Consider the following 21,473-nt stretch of genomic DNA (forward strand, 5'->3'; position numbering starts at 1 on the left):
CCCTTTAAAGCCAACTGGTTCACGAAATTTATTTGAATGATAATTTTAAGATATACAGCTAAGAGATTTCCTGCAGAAAAGCTTTCACAGTCTGTAACACATCTGAATAATCATTCAAATTTTTTCCAAACATCTCAGCCGAATTGAAGTATTCCTAATGTAGCTGACATTTTCATTACATTATGACACCCATAATAATGGTTCTATTGTATTTCCCTTAAATAAATGACAATGTGAATTTTAAAATAATTCTACAGCCAAATTTCTGCACAAGCATGCATGCACACAGGAGGGCTGAGACCGCTTCCCTTTGCATCTGACTGCTGAATATCTGGTGCGAGACACAGACATAGTTTTCTCCTTTTTTCTGTCTGAGCGTGCAATTTCATTTTTTTTTTAACATTATGATCATTATTGTTACACCATCTAAGCCATCATTACGTTTCTCATCCATAATGATCATGTCAAGCTAATAGCCTTTAAATCGGCATTACAATACAGACATTTGTCACATAAGATACCCAATTCATCACACTACATTTTTATACAGTCCAGAACAATACACCCAACATTTGTCACAAACTTTAGTTTACATTGCATGTAATTTCTACATAAAACAGTGGATAAGATTAAAGTATATTCGTACATGGCTTTCATTGCATCAATCTAATAACAATTTAAACATAAACCTATACTTGCCAAGGACTCTACTTAGTTTGAATTGCATACAATGAATTCCTTCAAAAAAACAATAAAGTAAATAAGATCTGAAGTTTTTGAAAATAGTAAAAGTTCTAAAAAATAAAAAAATCTTAAATCTAAAATTTAAAAAGTGCTGAAACTAAAGAGCTCTTAAAATAACTATGTTCTTAAAATAACAAAGTCCTGAAAATAACAAAACTGTGAAAATAACAAAGCTCTGAAAACAATAAAGCTCTGAAAATAACAAAGTTCTGAAAATAACAAAGTTCTATACTTATATTTCATCCATATTCACCAGCCTTCCTAACTACATGTTTAGCCCAGAAAACCACTACAAACAAACCACCAACCACTATGTCACATGATATAAATCAGAACATGTTTAGTCCAATCAACCTATGAATTAGTTCACATTGTGCTTGGGAGTTGGGGCCGAGTAAAAAAATAAGAAATTCTCGACCCATTAAATACAAATTTAAAAACTCAGCCCCAATGTTCATTATAGTTGAAACACTATGGCGCGATATCCATGGGGGACAGGCCAAAATACTTCGAGCCTCGCAAATATCGAGCCAAGCAGGTCAAAATGCTTACATAGAGTTAACTAAAATCGGTCCTTTACAACAAGTTTGAGCCAACGAGGAAATCGAGCCAAGTGATATCGATCCAACGAGTTTCGAATTTATTTAATTTAAAAACCACCTCAGTATGAAGTAGTTAACATATGGAGAAACCATAAACTGGAATTTAAATGCACAACATCACTTTGGATTTGACAAAAATTCAGCCTCATCTTTTGATGTAAGCTCAATAAAAATATCATAAGGACATTTATGGCATTAGCTTCTGCCCGTAACTTTACGATTTAACCCGAGGAGTTACTCTTTAGCAGCATAAGGTTTTACGATTAATATACTCTTATTAAAATGAGACCCAGTACCAGACTTTTAAGTAATATCCACCCATCCATAGATGTTATTTCATAAAATCAAGACCAGAGAGAGAATCCAACAATAATTTTTCCCTAGCCTCATCAGAATGTTTCCATGTTTCCAGGAATGTGCTGTGGCATTTCTGGTCAATAAACAACCTGCTACAGTCAGCCAATGGCTAATGTATTGGTCAGTCCTCATTAAATACTGCTAGATCAGAGTCCATGGGAGGAAGAAAACAAAATATCTGAAGGCGATAAAGGATGGTTGCTAATTGTTGACCTTGGAGGAAATGGCCTCAGTATTTGCTTTGATTTATAGTATCTTAATTACATTGTGCCATTGTGTCTTCAATATTTATTGTTTTAGCAAGACTCAAAATATTCATTCATTATTGTTGTGAGACTGTAAACATTTATTTGCCATTGTTAGTTTAAACTTTATCTACTTTACAATGAAAGTGAAGACATTTATAATAACTTATACTAAGTCACTCTGGTTAGCACTATGTTGCACGAGAGAGTGGTATTGTATTGTGGGGGAAACTTAAGAGAACCCAGTGAAAACCCACTTGCCCCGCTTGGCGACAACAAACCAAACTCCCATGCTGCTCCCATTCTCACATGCCGGGAATCAAACCCAGGTTGTCTTGGTGAAAAGCGAATGTGCCAAGACTCAAAGCATTATTTATTATTGTTGAAAAAATAGTAGACTAGCTGTTCTAGCTGCTGGCAGATTTGAAATAAAGGCAAATCAAAAGCAAAAATTTTGAAGACTGACACAAGAGCACCTGAACCCCTAATGCCAATGCTCATCCATTTTGTTCAGTAGATCATTTAAAGGGATGTAACTCAACATTTATTATAGCAAGAGTTATGACTCCTATTAGGAAGGCACACTCTAATAGACATGCAAGGGGTCATTTCATGGGTCTGTTGTCTGATTCTGAGACAGGTACATTATGCATGGTTAACCTAACTCAACCTTCATTTTGTTTCAAAGAAAAGCATAATTTTATTACATCTGCACCATTTGGTTATAAATAGACTGAAGCATTTCTCATTCTTGCCGAAAGTTGTGCCTAATTGTTATATGGAAGCTAACCCCTTTAATGAAACATTTTATTGCTTTTATAACACACAAAGGGACAGTTTCATTGGTTTTATAACACACAAAGGGACAAGTACACGCTGTAGCGGATATTGATTGCTGATTGGTCAGTTGTAGATTTTCAGTTACACAACCATCTCCTGGGTGATGGATAATTGTGGCTAGCATTCCAGGTATTGTTATTTAAATATATAGTGACTCTGTAAATGATCAATCATGAAATTGGATCATCAAATTTAGTGGAATTTAAAAGAAGTTCAATTAATTAGTTTAAAAAACTAAACAAAAGCTGCCTATTCCAGTAAAGGTTAGCAAAAGTTGGCTTTTTTAAAAAGCTTCACTATAAAGCTATGTTGTTTCCTCTGAAATTAGCTGGGCTTTTTCTTCAAAGCTGAGCTTTTTGTTTATGACGGTGCAATTTTTTTAAATTAAAGCTACAGCTGGGGGTTTTATTCTTCGGGTTCTTCCAACAACAAGCGCCAAAAGATGATTACAAACCTTCAAAATGGTATAAGTAAAATGAGAAACCCGATGATCAATCTCTTTTATTGCCCTTAGACAATGCAATATTCATGGCTAATAATTAACTTCTGACAAGTTGGTAATTGACTGGCCACCTACAACTGTACATTGTATGAACTCTTGCCTTATAGGGGGAGGAAAAGTCAGCTCAGGAGGAAAGTCAGCTTAGTCCCGGTCATTTTTTAATTGAACCAACAGTCACAATTATTTGCAATGTAGTTTGTTCAAGGACTAGGTCAAACCAATGTTTAAATTAATTATTCATAATTCTACATAGGGATCTATTGAAGTAAGTAATTCAATAATAAAGTCATTTCAATAATTTTCAATACTATGTTTTGGATATAGCCCTTCATTTGTATTTAACGAAACAGAATCATTATTTTGAACGTTACAGAGAAAATTATGAGCTGGACGTGTTGCATGTGGTAACGTTTAATCATCTGAAAATCGATCATGATCTTAAACCTATTTAAGTAATGGTCAAGGTAAGAGACATTTGCACCATGACGCACCAATACAATTATCATTTTTTCTCCAAAAACCTCAAGTATGAATTACGATACCCGACTTCAAATATACTAAAACTCTTTCAAATAAATGGTGCTTATTTGGCCTTGATCTTGGTTAGACCCATTCGGCAAGCTGTCAGTACCATCATAGTATCTCCTTCATAGTCGACCAAGATCACTTTATTCTCAAATTCCATTATAAAAATCTTTGGATACTCACATGCAGCAATAGGGTGCTACTCCCCTGATACATCCCTCTGGTGTGTGTAACAAAATTGGTCAGTAGTGGGCGAATGTTATAAACTTGCAATCAATGCAAATTAAGTACAATGAGGTTTCCAGTTGATGAAAGCAGTTGTTTAGAAAGAAGGAGTGACTCAGTTAAAAATATTAGATAAATAGTTTACATTTAATTTGATAAAAACAATTACCTTACGTAAAATAAGGTTTCAGATTGATGAAAGCAGTTGTTCAGAAAGACGGAGTGATTCAGTTAAAAATATTAGATTGTTTACATTTAATTTGATAAAAACAGTTTACCTTGCAATTATATTTTAACCATATACAGATATTTACCACACTCCTAAACGTATCTTAAAACTGCACTATGACACATCTGTCAAATTCTTAAAAGCTTTAGGCAATGCGAAGTAGACATTTATATCAACAATGCATCATAAAGAAATTGTCGTAAAATCACTTTTAAAGTTATTTCCTTTATCTTGTTAATGCATGCGTGAAATATAGAAAATAATTGTTTTATGTAATTCTATACTATTTTGTTACATAAACCACTGATACATCCCTTTTAGCGAAGACCACCTGTTTTCACACTACTCACTGCGTATTATGAGTTTCGCATGGATAGTTCAGCAGCTTCAGCTCTAAATTCAAAACAATGAAATTTTAACGACTAAAACTATCTAGAAATGGATTATATTCCTTGAAGCAATTCAGTGCAAAATCCAACCAAAAATGGTATCCTAGAAATATAGGCCTTTTGTGTGATCATAGTACAGTGGCAACTTTTATAAGTAACAGAATTTTCCAACAGTTTTTAACGCTCAATAAATTTTCTTTAAGGTTTTAAGCCATCAAGTAGTTATTAATTGTATTTTGATTATAATATAAGCAATTCATGAAGGATTTGACTTTTCAAACAATAAATAAATACAATATGTTTTACGTTTTTACTTTAAACTAAAGTGTTCCAGTAATCGAAATGAAAAAGCCCAAATTCTTTCACTACTCAAGCAGCTTCATGCAGGGCCTATAAAAACAAAAACTTCTGGTTGGCCCGGTTTCCCTATCCTACCTTTGTAACCTCATGATGCAGTTTTGCGTGGGAGTGTTTTAATGTGTGGTTTAAAAGGCTTTAAATACTGAAGATTTCTTTCACGCCATTCAACAATGATGACAATAATGTTCTCACATTGTAGAGCCCAAAAATAAAAAAGACTTACCTCCCCTTCCTGTTTTAGTCAAAATGTAACCCTAACCACACAATTTGTTTTTGGCCTTGGGATCTGAGCCCTCCTTATATAATCCAATCCAAAATTGTTGAAGCATTTTAACAGTGCATGTTTTGGGGCCCATTAATGCCCTATTTTATTTATTTTGATAACCGCCAAATCATGCTGTAATCATCCAATCCAAAATTGGTGAAGCATTTTAACAGTGCAGGTTTTGGGGCCTTAAATTGCCCTATCATATTTATTTGGTAACTGCCAAATCATGCTAAAACCTCTTGATTCCTCATTGTTATCTAGCTAACAATTTATTTACTTGCAATCCTTACTCTACTGAATAATTTACTTCAACTTTCTCATCTTACCACTTCCTGCAAATCGAATCTTACATCAACAAAACAAAATGTAAAAATAAATGGAACAGCAGACCAAGGGCATCTTTTATCAACTGTCTATTTAGTAATGTAAATAATCTGGTCTGAGAAATTCATTCATTATTTTTTATTTTAATGGAAATCACCTCCTGTTTACAGAATGTGCAGCCTTACTAAGTAAATAGAAACTTCCCTTCAAACTATCTAGATAAAGTGAGATAATGTGGTTGTGAGTTAAATTGAACAAAAAACAACAACACTGTATTTTAAACAGACTCTATCATGTTTTTGGACCAAAAACTAGATCTCCCTGAAAAGTTAAACATGGGTGAAAGTTGCAAATTTTCAAAATACTGAAAAATTAAGCTGGGGGCCAGGGGGCCGCAGGGCCCCTGGTGGGTCCAGGGCAAAGCCCTGGCCAGGGGTTCAGGGGGCCGGAGGCTCCCGGAATTAAGCATTTTAAAACACATTTCAAAGCCTTTCCTGTCTTTTAATCAATCAAATATATGTTGTATATTTATAATATTTCTGGCAGCTTTTGTCAACATATATGTACATAAGGCCCTAGTCATTCTTAAATGCTGTCCAGGCTTCTTTTTTTTAATGATGGTTAGCCTGGACCAGGCTAACCATCATTAAAAAAAAGAAGCCTGGACGGCATTTTAGAATGACTACATAAGGCCCCTGACAGAAACATCCCTCAATACTTCAATTCTTGCTCATTAATCAAGAATTCATTTAACTCTGAAACTCATTCAATAAAAGTTAAAAAAATGAAAAACAGAATACAATTAAAGATTTATACTGAATAGTGTTTTGTATTTTTATCAAGTTACCAATCGGACCATTTCACACCCATCGAATCGACTTTTGACAGCCTTTGCCACCTCCATTTGTTTTTCGCAGGCTGTTCAAGCTCTTTAGTATTATACCCTGGGGGTACAAACTTCATTGTTCAATTTTGACAGCAGTATTTCGATTTATTTCATTGTTTATTTTTGCCTCCAATTTGCGGTATGTCGTAAAAGTCATAAATGATACTGATCGTAAATATTCGGCAAAAACCGGCTTTTTCCGCCATCAAAGTTTTTGTTGGCGTGGAAACTGCCGAGGTTATTTGGAGAACATTGGAATGACGATGCTTTTTTACGAAAAGAAACGACTATTTACGGAAACGTTCGGCTGATAACGCCGACAGAATTTTACCGCTTATGGCAACGCTATTTATAGAACGAAATTGGGAAACCAGAAAATTTAACTTCGTTTTATCTACAATTTTGAGAATATCGCGATGTTGATGATGGGGTTTGGGGTACCCCCTCCACCCGTACCACCCCCCCCACCCCTCGAAAAACTCCCCGGATTTACACGATTTAGAAAAATGACCCCTGAGAAGAACGAAAATACGGAATTCCGTATTAATACGGAAAACTTTCACCCATGGTTAAATGCATCTGAAAACACTTATTTTATCGTTATTTTACTCTATGATATATCGAAATTGCAGAAAAAATACAATTATACTAGTAAATAAGTATTTCGGCTTTATAGTGGGGTGTGATCTGACCCACAGTGAAGTCAAGAAAAAATAAGAAAACGGTGCCTTAACCTGTGACTAAGCTAAAGGATATTTTGACCTCTTAACAATACATTGATAACATTAATAATGTCAATCAACCAATCACGCAACAACAAATCGCTCACAGATGTTTTTTAAGCTTATACATAAATTGTAGTCAGTTCAAAGACGATATTTTAGCAAACGTCAACATTTGCCAAAGGGTTCAAGCAATTATAAGATATCTTAGCTTTAACACTCCTTAAATGATTAGCTAAATTTTATTTTCATCATACAAAAGTGCATTTTACACAAAAAATGACTGATTTTATCCCTTTAAGATGATGAATGATATTTGTTTCCTTAAACATCTAACAATTCAAACTTCTAAAATTCAAACATGAGATACTCAGTTATATTGGACATTTTTAGCACATTAAGCCCACAAGCCCTGCACAGTAAAATGCTTACTGTGCCTGCCCAAATTTTGAACTTTCAGTAGCACTGGGCTTATTGATGTGCTTTCTGGGCTTTTGAATTTTTAATATTTAGCACTCAGGGCTTATTGCAATATCTACTTTCTCAGGGCTAGCTTGTTCAAATTTTGAATTTTATGAAGCACTGGGCTTGTTGATGTTGATGTTTTCTATGCCACTAGAAAAGCAATAGTGTTGGAATATTATAGCTTGCTCATCTAATGTCAATGATAGCTGAAATTTTAACGTACCCGACCGACAGTGACCTTAAAAATGGAATTCGCTACAATATTTCAAATATGAAGTGAAGATATATCATGCAGAGTAATCCATAATTCAGTTATCCAGTATACCAATTAGGTTTGCAATTGAATAGCAACATAATTGATAAAATTATTTTACAGTTTACTAAAACATGTAAATTTATAATAATATTAAATATAAGGCTATCTTACCACTATTTTTACATATTCCAATATACGTTATCTTGTCCGGACCAAAAAACATCACAAACTACCTTAAGTAATTTAAACAGCTGTTCATTTACCGAATCTATCCAAAACAATTAACACAGCATACGTTACCTTATAATTAATAACGACACCATAATGGTAATGTATGCCTTATTTAGACGTATGGTTTGTCAAAAATAGACTAAACGACAATTTACTAGCTGCCCTAAAGCAGAAAATGTGTTTGACAGTAGTAACTGTACTTAACTGCTCTAATTTTCGCTGAAGAAAACATATTACGGACAAGACAGTTAGTAAACAAAGGATGTTTCATTAAGATGGTTATTAGATGAACTTGTAATTAGGCCTAAAAAAATACTTTTGGTTCGGGTAACCCGACCATAACCTACAAAGCAGGCGCTGACCCCACCCTATTAAAAGTCTGTTGGTTATAAAAATAAAGAAAAGAAATTGTGTGTGTGTGTTATAATATATGTAAAACTTTTATATGCAAAACTTTAAAAAAAAACCTATATACTGAAAAAATGATAGAGTCTGTCATTACTTTAATGGCATTTCACCAATGATGACAAAAAACTTCTTTATAAACCCTAAACATAATACAGAATAAAAATAGCCAGTCCTGTTTTGGGATGTAACCCTAACCCAGTGGTCGAAATTAGCACATTTTAGCCCGCAAGCCCTGCACTGGTAAAATGTCTTTCGGGCTTGCTCAAATTCTGAATTTTATATAGCACGGCTTGTTCAAAAATTTGATGCCAAGCAATAGTATAAGCATTCGGGCTTGTTCATCCAAAAGTCTAATTTCGATGACTGCTAACCACACAATTTATTTTTAAGGGCCTAAAATACAATATCCCTTGCTCTATCAATGCTAAATGGAGGGAGATGTATGGATATACTTTTATCAAATATTGTGTATCGTAAAATTGGGCCGATTGTTCAGAACTTGTTAATTTAGTTAATAGCGTGATTTACGATGTCGTTGTTAACTTTTAAACATGAAATATTTGATGATGTCAGCTCACATATTAAAAATAAACAAGTACAGCGGAGGCAATAATAATCCCGTGCCAAAAAAAAGCTCAGCTTTCTAAAAAAGCGCAGCTTTAGCTTAGCTAAAGCTATGCTTTTCAAAAAGCTGCGTTTTTTTAGCTAAGCTATTTTGAAAAAGCTTAGCAAAAGCTGTGTTTTTTATAGAAAGGTTAGCAAAAGCTGTGCTTATTAATAATAGCTTAGCTAAAGCTATGTTTTTTTCTCTAAATAGCTGCGCTTTTTCTTCAAAGCTGCGCTTTTTAAAAAAGAGCTGCACAAAAGCTATGTTCTTTTTCTCTAAAAGCTGAGTTTTTTCTTCTAAGCTGCGCTTTTTGTTTATGAAGATGCGTTTTTTAAATCAAAGCTTAGCTAAAGCTGCGTCTTTTGACTAGGTAAAAGATTGCCTCTTATAAAAGCTGCGTCTTTTTCATATTAGCTGCGTCTTTTCCAAAATTAAAGTTGGGTTAGTATTTCTTTAAAAGACTAAGCTTTTCAAACAAAAGACTAAGCTTTTCAAACAAAAGACTAAGCTTTTGGAGAAAAACAAAGGTTTATATTGTGAAATTCACTTTTCAAAATTTTCTTATTTATTTATAACACAGTTAAATAGAAATTCCAAATATTTTTTTGTGTTTTTTTTATTCAGGTGTCTGAAAATATATCATTTTCCTAAATTCCTTTAAATTGTTTTGAAAATGTGTCCCATCTCGTCAGGTCCTGATTATTCTATTTTTTTTATTTATTTTTTTAAACTAAAATTGAATCCATTTTGGTCAAGTTATTTTTTGTCTCTGTACATGCTGATTCGATTTAAAATAAGACAATTTTTGGCTGTCTTTGGCATTTAACCAGTGCCATTAAACTGGGTTTATGTTTAAACTTTTTGCTACTCAGAGCTAGTTTCTGTAGTTTTTGGCATAAATATTTTGGCAGGAACAGAAGATACATCTTTTTTTATTGGCATCCCTTTTAAAAGTGTATCTTTAGTTTTATTGATAATCTACTGTCATTAAAGAGTGCATTTTAAGTGTATCTTTTTACTAAGAAGTGCATCTTTTAGTTTAGGTAAAAAAAGTAGTATCTTTGTGTAATAAAGTAAACATTTATGAAATTACACACATAAATACAAGAATATGAATCAATCAAACAATCAATTAATCAATCAACAAGTAAGGCCAGAGTTTTTTTATCTTTAGATTTACGGGAGATTTTTCAAAAAGTTGGGTAAGGAGGAGGAAATAAAAATAAAAATAAAATGCATAAAATGTCCCAAAGGAGAAATAAATAAAAATAAAACGGATTTTTCTCCGATTTTTTTTATTTTTTAAATCTTCTTATATCACGAAGACAAAACACACCTTACTTGTGTCAGCTATTTCATAGGCTGAAAAAAGGGTGATAGATCACCATAAAGTTTCAAAAGCATAATTAAAAGATCCTTTTAATGACTGAAAATATTGACCTCAACACTGTGAGTTCAAGCGCTCATTGAAATTAATTGTATATATTTGTTCGAATGCATCTATGCATATGAGGTGCATATATTATCAACCCATGGATTTTATGAAACATGTCAGTGTAATAAAGAAGTTTAAATGGCCAATTCTAACCTTTTGCCCACAATATAAGCATATCCTTTCCATTGTGAAGTAATCAAACATTGAACACAGTTTCAGACACGGTATAATAAGGAGGTCAAATGTGTTTTTCTGTCTTTAACGAAATAGCACCGTGACAATTTACCGTGACGTGGTTTTTATATAGAAAATATAACCAAAAAAAGTAGAAGCCCTGATGGAAATTCCTCTTCACTTCAAAGTTTGACAGGGCTTACGGATACACAGACAGTCAAAATCTACATTTATGTACTTCACCAAAGAAAATTCGGGAGCATTAAGATAAATTTTACAAGTGTTATATGTTTCAAAAAACCAGGTCTAAGAACTGATTTTAGAATCAGTCCTGAAAAATATCCTTCTTATTCCAGCTATGCCCGTTGGCAATAAGCAACGGATAAGTTTGACTTCTTGCACTGACTGCCAGATGTCTTATGTTCAGATTTTTTCTGTTTTATCGGAAACACACACTATGGTATTATTACATCATTTTCAGTATTCTATTACGATTTAAATTCTAAATCATTATTAAACTAATTAACAACTACGAATATCACGATACCTTGTGTTTTTCTCTTAAAATATGTGATCGTGAAGCAGTGTGTTCAATGCTCCCCAGAGTCAAATTCAGACAAAAATATCCATTTTGACTATGATGAACACGATATCATTTTGCAGTTTGTGTTTGTCAGAAGCTATACATTTTTGCGCTGTTATCCAATTCATCCTTGTTAATATACGACGTGCGCCAACGACTTTTAATAGACAATACAACCCACGAATTTCTGTCTCCTTATTTTGACCGGAAGTTTCGCAATCATTCCACGAAACGCGAACAACATACTGAATCTACAAAAAAAATCACAATAAACACGCTCTAAGTTCACCACGGTTTTATTTAAACAATGAAACATAAACATCGGAACGTTTTTGTAGTAAAACATTTCTATATAGCTGCAGAAATTGTGAGAAATAAGGGGTATGACAAAAAGTACTTTCACTTTTGACAGGACGTTGTTATGGTAACGGGTACCTGTTCTGTTTCCCAGCGTATTTCCGACTGGTTTACGTGGTTTGTGCAGTAAAAAGACCGATAATGAATGACAATTGGTACACCAGTTGGTTCTGAGATATGGGTTATAGAACACTAATTTTATTTTTTTCTTAACCTTGGAGCAACGTTCGTCGGAAAAAATAAAAATAAAACTACGAAAATGAATTTTATTTTTATTTGGGTTTTGCAATATTTAGGTACGGCGCTCCCGTAAATCTAAAGATATAAAAACTCTGGCCTAAATAAGCATTTTATTATTGATCAATATACCTTCAAACTAAAATAAAATAAAATAATGAAATAAAAAGAAAGCTTATTTTAAAAATCAAAAATGTATTATAATTTCTTATTTAAATCAAAAGAACACATTTTACTTATAGGCAAGAATCACTTGCATGTAATAATAACATTTATAGATTTATTATTCCTTAAATTTCTTGTAATGCCACTACCAAATTCTTTGTCATTTCCTTTCCAATTTTACAACATGCATGATAAGCCTGATCTTATCTGATTGTACCAAGGACCAATTAAATCTCAGCATTTAGGGAGCCAATTTCAAATCAAAGCTACTGGTAGCCATTTTGTTGGGATTTCATTAAAATAATTTTGATGATGTTTTAATTAATAAATGAATTCACACCAATTAAAACAAATTAATAGTAAAGGTATTAGTGAAGTAAAATAATGATCATTAGATCAGGTAAATATGAACTATGATTAGAAACATGACATACCACTATTGGATGATTTGTGATAAACTGACATGTGAAAGCACTCAGGTCATGGTATGTATTCTTTATTTCAGCTGTTAATTTCACTGTTATGACACTTGACTACTTGTTGGACTTTTATTTGTCAACTTTCAATCTAGTGCACATATTTTAATAAATAACAATGCTGTTGTAGATAGTAGATGGATTAGGATTATTGGTCCCAGATAGTTGATTTACATAGTTTTAAAACTATCAATATGCACTTGTTTTCATCCTTATATATATGTTAATATCATATTAACATATTAAGCTGAAATTGCCATACATATGCACACTAGCACCTTTGAAGCTATACAAATGATTTTAGTGTTGGTTTTTGGAGGGGTCATAAAACTGCCATCTGCCACATGGCTTACCAGTTATTGGAAACTGGCCAGATTGGGTCAATCAATTTAAGTTAAGTACTAATAAAGTCATTACTTATTTAAAATATGATACCCTGTTTTATTCCAGAGCTGTCAGGAATCTCTAGATTTGACAAAAATATAACAAAAAATCCTTGAGACTGTCATTTTCAAATTTTGTAGCTTTAACAGTTTCATGATTTTCTATCAATTATTTTTGCCACTGAGTAAAAGGTTATTTTATTATTGCTAAATTTGACAAATATGTACTTGTTTGTCTGTCTGTAAATATATTATGTCCAGTTACAAGGTGTCATGTTAAATTAAATATGAAATAATAAAAATATATGTTACACAAACTCATGTTTAGGAAATTTAAATTAAGCAAAATGTGTATGTATTTATTCAAATGTGTTCTATTTTTGATGGTTCAATATATATATAACTATTTTTGTAAAAATGGACACTTTTAATGCAGGTAAAATGCACCTGAGTAAATTTGTGCTCTTTTTTAACACAGAAAAATACACTTTAAACACAGCTTTTTTTTTTTATAAAATTTGTGTGCAAAAGATTCCCTTTCAATCAGTAAAAAGGAAGTGTGTTTTAAGCACTTCTTTACTGAAGTGTGTTTAACTGCGTTTTTAACACCAAAATGCGCACTTAAAACGCAGTTGAGTGCGTCTTTTTCTAGAAGTGTGTTTTTGAAGGTAATTTTTAGTTGCTTTTTGGAGATAAAAAACACAGTTTTTCCCCGCACCTTTTAGTGCCCTTTTGCACAGAAGTGCGTTTTGAGTGCGTTATTTTACAAAAAAAAAACCGGTTTAAACACACTTAGTGCAATTTTTTCTTTTAGTTCGTTTTAAGCGTATTTTTTTGTTGTTAAAAAACGCATTTTAGATACACTTAAGTGCGTTTTTAGTGCGTTTTTTTTGTAAAACCTTTTCTTCACCTGTGGTATTTTTCATGAAAAAAGGAGCTACGTTTTTTTAAAAAAAAGCTGCGCTAAATTAGCTAAGCTATTTGAAAAGCTTCATCATAAAGCTAAGCTTTTGGGCCATTCGCCATAAAGCTGCGCTTTTCATAATTAGTTAAGCTATTTTGAAGAAAAAACACAGCTCCATCCAAAAGCTAAGCTTTTTGGCCAATTCTGCCATAAAGCTGCGCTTTTCATAATTAGCTAAGCTATTTTAGAAAAAGCTAAGCTTTTGGGCCAATACCGCCATAAAGCTGCGCTTTTCATAATTAGCTAAGCTATTTTAGAAAAAGCTAAGCTTTTGGGCCAAAACCACCATAAAGCTGCGCTTTTCATAATTAGCTAAGCTATTTTAGAAAAAGCTAAGCTTTTGGGCCAATACCGCCATAAAGCTGCGCTTTTCATAATTAGCTAAGCTATTTTAGATAAAAAAGCTAAGCTTTTTGGCCAATACCGCCAAAAAGCTGAGCTTTTCATAATTAGCTTAGCTATTTCAGAAAAAGCGCAGCTCCATCAAAAAGCTAAGCTTTTGGGCCAATACCGCCATAAAGCTGCGCTTTTAATAATTAGCTAAGCTATTTTAGAAAAAGCTAAGCTTTTGGGCCAATACCGCCATAAAGCTGCGCTTTTCATAATTAGCTAAGCTATTTTAGAAAAAGCTAAGCTTTTGGGCCAATACCGCCATAAAGCTGCGCTTTTCATAATTAGCTAAGCTATTTTAGAAAAAGCTAAGCTTTTGGGCCAATACCGCCATAAAGCTGCGCTTTTCATAAAAATAGCTTAGCTATTTTGCCCAATATCACCAAGAGCTGAGCTTTTTTAAGAAATTAGCTAAGCTATTTTGGCAAAAAAGCATAGCTTTAGCGCAGCAGCTGTGTTGTTTTTTTTCCAAAAAGCTGCGTTTTTTATATAAAAAAAGCTGCGCTTTTTCGGGCCAATACCGCTAAGCTTTTAGCTATGCTTTTAGCTATGCTTTTAGCTGTGCTTTTAGCTCAGCTTTTAGCTTAGCTTTAGCGAACCTTTTTTGGCACGGGATTGTCTTAAATCTTATTAGAGAATTAAACAAAAGGTCACAAGTGTATAAAATAAATTTCCTGAGCAGTAAATATAATATGAAAGTTAACAACAACGACATTCACAACGTTGTTAACTTTTAATTGTAATAATAGTTGATCATATGCTCATTTATTCGCAAAAACAAAAAAGGTACAGCCTGAAACTGAGTTGTCTCAAATACTGCAGACCACATGTTTATGCATTCAACTTCCAGAGCAAAAAAAAATTTGAAAGTTAAAGCTGCACTCTCACAGAACATTTTGACAACTTTTTTTATTTTTTGTCTCGGAACGTCAGCCTATTTTTGCGAAAATCCATGGCAACCAGTTACATAAGACTGCTGACAAAAAATAAAATCGCAAAGTTTTATCCATTTTTCTTTAAGCCATAAAACATTAATTAACGTTTTACAACATGGTTCCTAAGACAGGCAACATTTATCAATTGTTCACAAACCAGAAAATGCTGCATAAATATAATTATAAAGAAAATAAAAAAACAGAACAATTATTACTGAAACAGAACAGAAGGAAGATTTATTTGGATTTAAAGGACATATCATTTCTCATCGGCATAAATACTTCTAACACAGTTATAGGTTTACAGACAAAACAAAACAAACTTATGTCAAACTTGCAAATGTTATTTTAAACGGTAGTATTGAAGATCAAACTTCTGATAAGGCCAAACAATTACTTGGTTCGGGTGTACCTCTTCCTACCTACGAAATAAGCGCCGACCCTACAGTTTTTATAATCAGTTGGTAAAAAAAAGTGTGTTTCACTTAATGAAGTTTAAATCTTTAAAGCTTTATACAGAAGGTAACATTAACATAACTCTGCAATGATGACATAAATTAAGTTCTCACAAAAAGCCAAATTAAAAAAAACAAACATTTAAAACCTACCTCTTTTTGAAAAGGATGGAACTATACACCAAACCTTTCTTTCTTGGCCATAAAGTAAAATGTAGCTGTAGTAATAAATGTACAAATGTATTTAAAGCTGCACTCTCACAGATTGTTATTTGTCTCAGGATAGGATGATATTAGCATCAATGCCTTCAAGACAGTCATATAAAATAACTTACAATCAAACAGATCTGAGTTGTTTGAAAAGAAACGCAAATTTTAATTTTCTTAAAGCATTAGTATTATTGCTTTTAGCCATAAAACATCAAATTTGAAAAACAGTTGAAAAACTTTAGCCAGACTTCTTAATATTATCTCTTTTTTTAGACATTTACATGTATGCAAAAAAATGGCTCATTCCAAGACAGAAAAAAGTGATTAAAACGTCAATCTGTGAGAGTGCAGCTTTAACACAATTTTTTTTTTTTTTTTGAAGACAGCTCTTGGAATTTCTTCATACTTGTTGAATAGTTACTAATGTTTTCTAAAAACCAGTGGAAGCTGTCAGTAACATTTTAAAATGAAATGAATTTAATCATCTTCAGCTACAATATTACAGCTTCAACAGTAAGGATACAGATATAAATTTTAAAAGGATAAAACATGGCCATAACAATTGAAAACAATTAAATTACCGGATGGTAACACTCAAAATTTTAAGGAGTTAAACATCTATTGAAATTAGACTTTCTGATAAACAAAACCACATCCGTATACTTGTCATCAATGTGGGGTTTTTTAACAAGCCCATCTATATTAAATCTATGAAAACCAGGAAAGCAATTTTGAGTGCTTGCAGTGATTCATAAAACATCTTAAATCATTTCCTTACTTTAGTCATTTTCCAAGATAAAGATGCACTCTTACTCTCAAATAAGATTGACCACAATCAATACTATTGTTTTAATGCACCAGTCAATTGTTACCACGGCCCCATTTGGTCTAGGGAATAGCAGGGACTTTGACTTTTGGTCCAGCCATGCCCGAGTAAGATCCCTGCCCTGCAAGGACAAAATGCTGGTTAAATCCCCGCCAAATGCCCCAGGAACCCTAGGTAAGGCCCATTTCCTGCTATTTTTGGCGTGAAGACAAAACCACCGCATTCACTCAGCACTGCGGGGCCACCTGGAAAGTAAAAACATTACCCCGGCTATCCCCTATTTATCTGGTAAGGGCTGTGGTTACAATTGTCTGATGCATAATATTCCAAAAAGGATGAATTAAAGTCAAAAACAATGGTTCTTATGAAGGATACCGAGTTTAATTTAAAAGAAATGAGCATAGTATTTCACCAATCATTTAATATTTTTGTGCTTTTTGCTCATATCTTTCCAATTCAACTCAGTTACCCTTTGTAAGAACCATTGTTTTTGACATTTATTCATCCTTTATAGAATGATAAAACAATATTATTAATTGTGGTAAATCTTATTTGGGAGTAAGAGTGCATCTTTTAAGATGTTCTAAGAATACCGCCCCAGGGCTTACAGCAGGCTTATGTGCTAATTTCAACCACTGACATTACTAAGAGTACTGTATTATAAATAACTGAACAAATATATGTAAAAAGGCTTCAAAAAAAAAAAAAATTGTTTCGGGTAACCCGACCCTTAAATAATAAAAAGCCTCCAACCACAGTTGTTTTTTTTCCCAAAAAATACTTAACTATAATCAAGAAAACTCTTCCCACCAGTCCTGAAAATCACGATTTCTTTAAACATAAACTGTCATTATCAAAAAAAAAAAAAAAAAGCTCCATAACAACAAGAATATATGAGTGACATTTGCAAGACATAAGCTATTTTCACGGAAATTATCTTGACATATAAGCTGTCTCACAACCAACTGATTTTGTCATCGGAGTGCCATCAATTCAGATAATTAGATAAATCACAAAAGAACAGATGTCAATTGTTTGGAAAACTGCCAAATACTCATTTCTCCGTAAAGCATTTAACGAACACTTTTAGCCATGAAACTTCGACTTTCAAGCGTAAATATCCAAAACTTTGATCTGATCATGTTAAACAATTTTGTCAGCAGTTTTATATCTGACACTTGTTTTAAGACATTTACGCAAAATTGGGCTCATTCCAAGACAATGATTAAATAAGTGTCAAAACTGTCAATCTGTGAGAGTGCAGCTTCAAGAATATTTGAAAAAAAATCCTTTCAACTCTACCATGTAAATTTGGGGATTTTACCCTAAACAAACAGGTCGTTTAGGCCCAATCAAGAGTGATATATATATCAGACATAATTGTGATTAAACACATTAGTAACAAGTCTCATGGCAATTATCTTGAAAGGCTTCTGAATTTATGACACCCATTAAACAGAACAGCACAAAAACACTGATGCCATTACAATGCAACACCTCAAGACAGCTGCCTATCTTCAAAAGAAACTAAAATAGACAGGCTTTAATAGCAGATGAATTCCATCAAAACATGACTGCACTTAATCTAATCATAGCTTGAAACATATTGTTTGCAAGTGTTCTCATTGTTTTGGCCTTAGTAACATTATAACTCCCATGTCGTCTAAGATGTACTCTTATATCATCTACACAGTTATTCCCATATCGTCTACACATGAATTGTCTACACATAAACTTTCAAATCATCTACACATTAACTCCCATATCGTCTACACATAACTTTCCATATTTTCTACACATTAACTCCCATATCATCTACACATTACTCCCATATCCTCTACACATTAACTCCCTTATTTTCTATATACACATCAACTGCCATACTATCTATACACATCAACTCCAATATTGTCTACACATTACCTCCCATATCATCTACACATTACCTCCCATATCATCTACACATTACCTCCCATATCATCTACACATACATCCCATATCATATACACATTACCTCCCATATCATCTACACATTACCTCCCATATCATCTACACATAAACTTCCATATCCTCTACACATTAACTCCAATATGTCTACACATTAACTCCCATATAATCTACACATTAACTTCCATATCGTCTACACATTAACTCCCATATCGTCTACACATTAACTCCCATATCGCCTACACATTAACTCCAATATCATCTACACATTAACTCCCATATCATCTACACATTAACTCCCATATCGTCTACACATTAACTCCAATATCATCTACACATGAACTCCCATATCATCTACACATTAATCATATACACATTAACTCCCATATCGTCTACACATTAACTCCCATATCATCTACACATTAACTCCCATATCATTTACACATTAATCATATACACATTAACTCCCATATCATCTACACATTAATCATATACACATTAACTCCCATATCGTCTACACATTAACTCCCATATTGTCTACACATTAACTCCAATATCATCTACACATTAACTCCCATATCATCTACACATTAACTCCCATTTCCTCTACACATCAACTCCAATATTGTCAACACATTAACTCCAATATTGTCTACACATTAACTCCCATATCGTCTACACATTAACTCCCATATCGTCTACACATTAACTCCAATATCATCTACACATTAACTCCCATATCATCTACACATTAATCATATACACATTAACTCCCATATCATCTACACATTAATCATATACACATTAACTCCCATATCGTCTACACATTAACTCCCATATTGTCTACACATTAACTCCAATATCATCTACACATTAACTCCCATTTCCTCTACACATCAACTCCAATATTGTCAACACATTAACTCCAATATTGTCTACACATTAACTTCCATATAGTCAACACATTACCTCCCATATAGTCAACACATTAACTTCCATATAGTCAACACATTACCTCCCATATTGTCTAAACATTAACTTCCATATAGTCAACACATTAACTCCCATACTGTCTACACATTAACTTCCATATAGTCAACACATTACCTCCCATATTGTCTACACATTAACTTCCATATAGTCAACACATTACCTCCCATATTGTCTACACATTAACTTCCATATAGTCAACACATTAACTCCCATATCGTCTACACATTAACTTCCATATAGTCAACACATTACCTCCCATATTGTCTACACATTAACTTCCATATAGTCAACACATTACCTCCCATATTGTCTACACATTAACTTCCATATAGTCAACACATTACCTCCCATACTGTCTAAACATTAACTTCCATATAGTCAACACATTACCTCCCATATTGTCTACACATTAACTCCAATATTGTCTACACATTACCTCCCATATTGTCTACACATTACCTCCCATATAGTCAACACATTACCTCCCATATTGTCTACACATTAACTTCCATATAGTCAACACATTACCTCCCATATTGTCTACACATTAACTTCCATATAGTCAACACATTACCTCCCATACTGTCTAAACATTAACTTCCATATAGTCAACACATTACCTCCCATATTGTCTACACATTAACTCCAATATTGTCTACACATTACCTCCCATATTGTCTACACATTACCTCCCATATTGTCTACACATTACCTCCAATATTGTCTACACATTACCTCCAATATTGTCTAAACATTAACTCCCACAACAGAATGATAAGAAGTCAAATTGGTGTAAACATTCTGTAACTAAACCTTTGGGATGAATAGCATTAAATGCTATTCATTCATTAATCTGATTTCATTAATCTGCAGGCTACTCATTAAATGTTATACTTGACAACAAGGTACAAAACAGTTACATTACCTGCAACTTTCATGACTGAAATTATTCACTCAAGCCAAAGCCCTCCAGTTTAACCTCACTGTCACTGACTGGTTGTAAAATATATTTTCAAAACAAAAACAATGCCTTACTGCCAATGACCACCATCAAGATGATATTACAACCCCATAATCCTACTACTGGTAATCAAAATACAATACTGTGAAATCATTAATGTTCGTGGGGCATGAATGTTCGTGGTTTTCGTGGGTTGGGTGGTCCACGAATTCAAGATCCCACGAAATATAAACCCTTTATTCACTTTTTCAATTGCCTTGTTACGTACATACTCTAGTATATTATTTACAGAGGTCGCAGTTTACGGTGTTAAAACCTGTCTCACTGTATAACTTACGATCATTATTCTGTTAATATATTATAACTGCCTTTAACAAATAATGAACCAAATCAATTAAATGTGTTTTATGCAGCAAATGACAGTTATAAGCACGTGTTTAAACGTGTGCTGTTAATGAATATCTCCAAGTTTACAAGATGTGCGTGATGAGTGTCTGTACTCGATTTTTTTATTTAATGAAATAATTAATCGATTACTAGTACATTGAAGGTTACTAAGCACCGAACGTGACGCACCTTTTCGGTGTTTTCACAGTTTGCAAAATTCTTAATTGGCATTCAATGGCTTCCCCTATCTGTATTTATGATCAGGGTACATCTTCTTTTATTACCTTTATTCCCAATTAAATCGATAAGTGACATGGGTATATGCACTAATTGGCATGTCGTACCACATTAGCGAGTGTCATAAACCGAGTGACGTAGAAGACAGAAATCACAGGCCAGCGCATGGATAT

The 21,473-nt window shown here is 33.2% G+C and overlaps 1 protein-coding gene across 3 annotated transcripts in view; it reads right to left on the minus strand.

Moving 5' to 3' along the window:
• Nucleotides 1-21,473, minus strand: part of LOC128205920 (solute carrier organic anion transporter family member 5A1-like) — a 62,505-nt gene that overhangs the window by 36,965 nt on the left and 4,067 nt on the right. The window contains exon 1 of one of the 3 annotated variants that reach the window (XM_052907981.1): nt 8,111-8,326. The exons of 1 other annotated variant lie outside the window; for it this stretch is intronic. The gene's annotated coding sequence lies outside the window, so the exon portion shown is untranslated. Of the gene's footprint in view, nt 1-976; nt 994-8,110; nt 8,327-21,473 lie in introns of those variants that run through there. One more of the 3 variants, XM_052907983.1, reaches the window with a different exon arrangement.

Source organism: Mya arenaria, chromosome 10 (genome assembly GCF_026914265.1).
Source record: "Mya arenaria isolate MELC-2E11 chromosome 10, ASM2691426v1".
NCBI lineage: Eukaryota > Metazoa > Mollusca > Bivalvia > Myida > Myidae > Mya > Mya arenaria.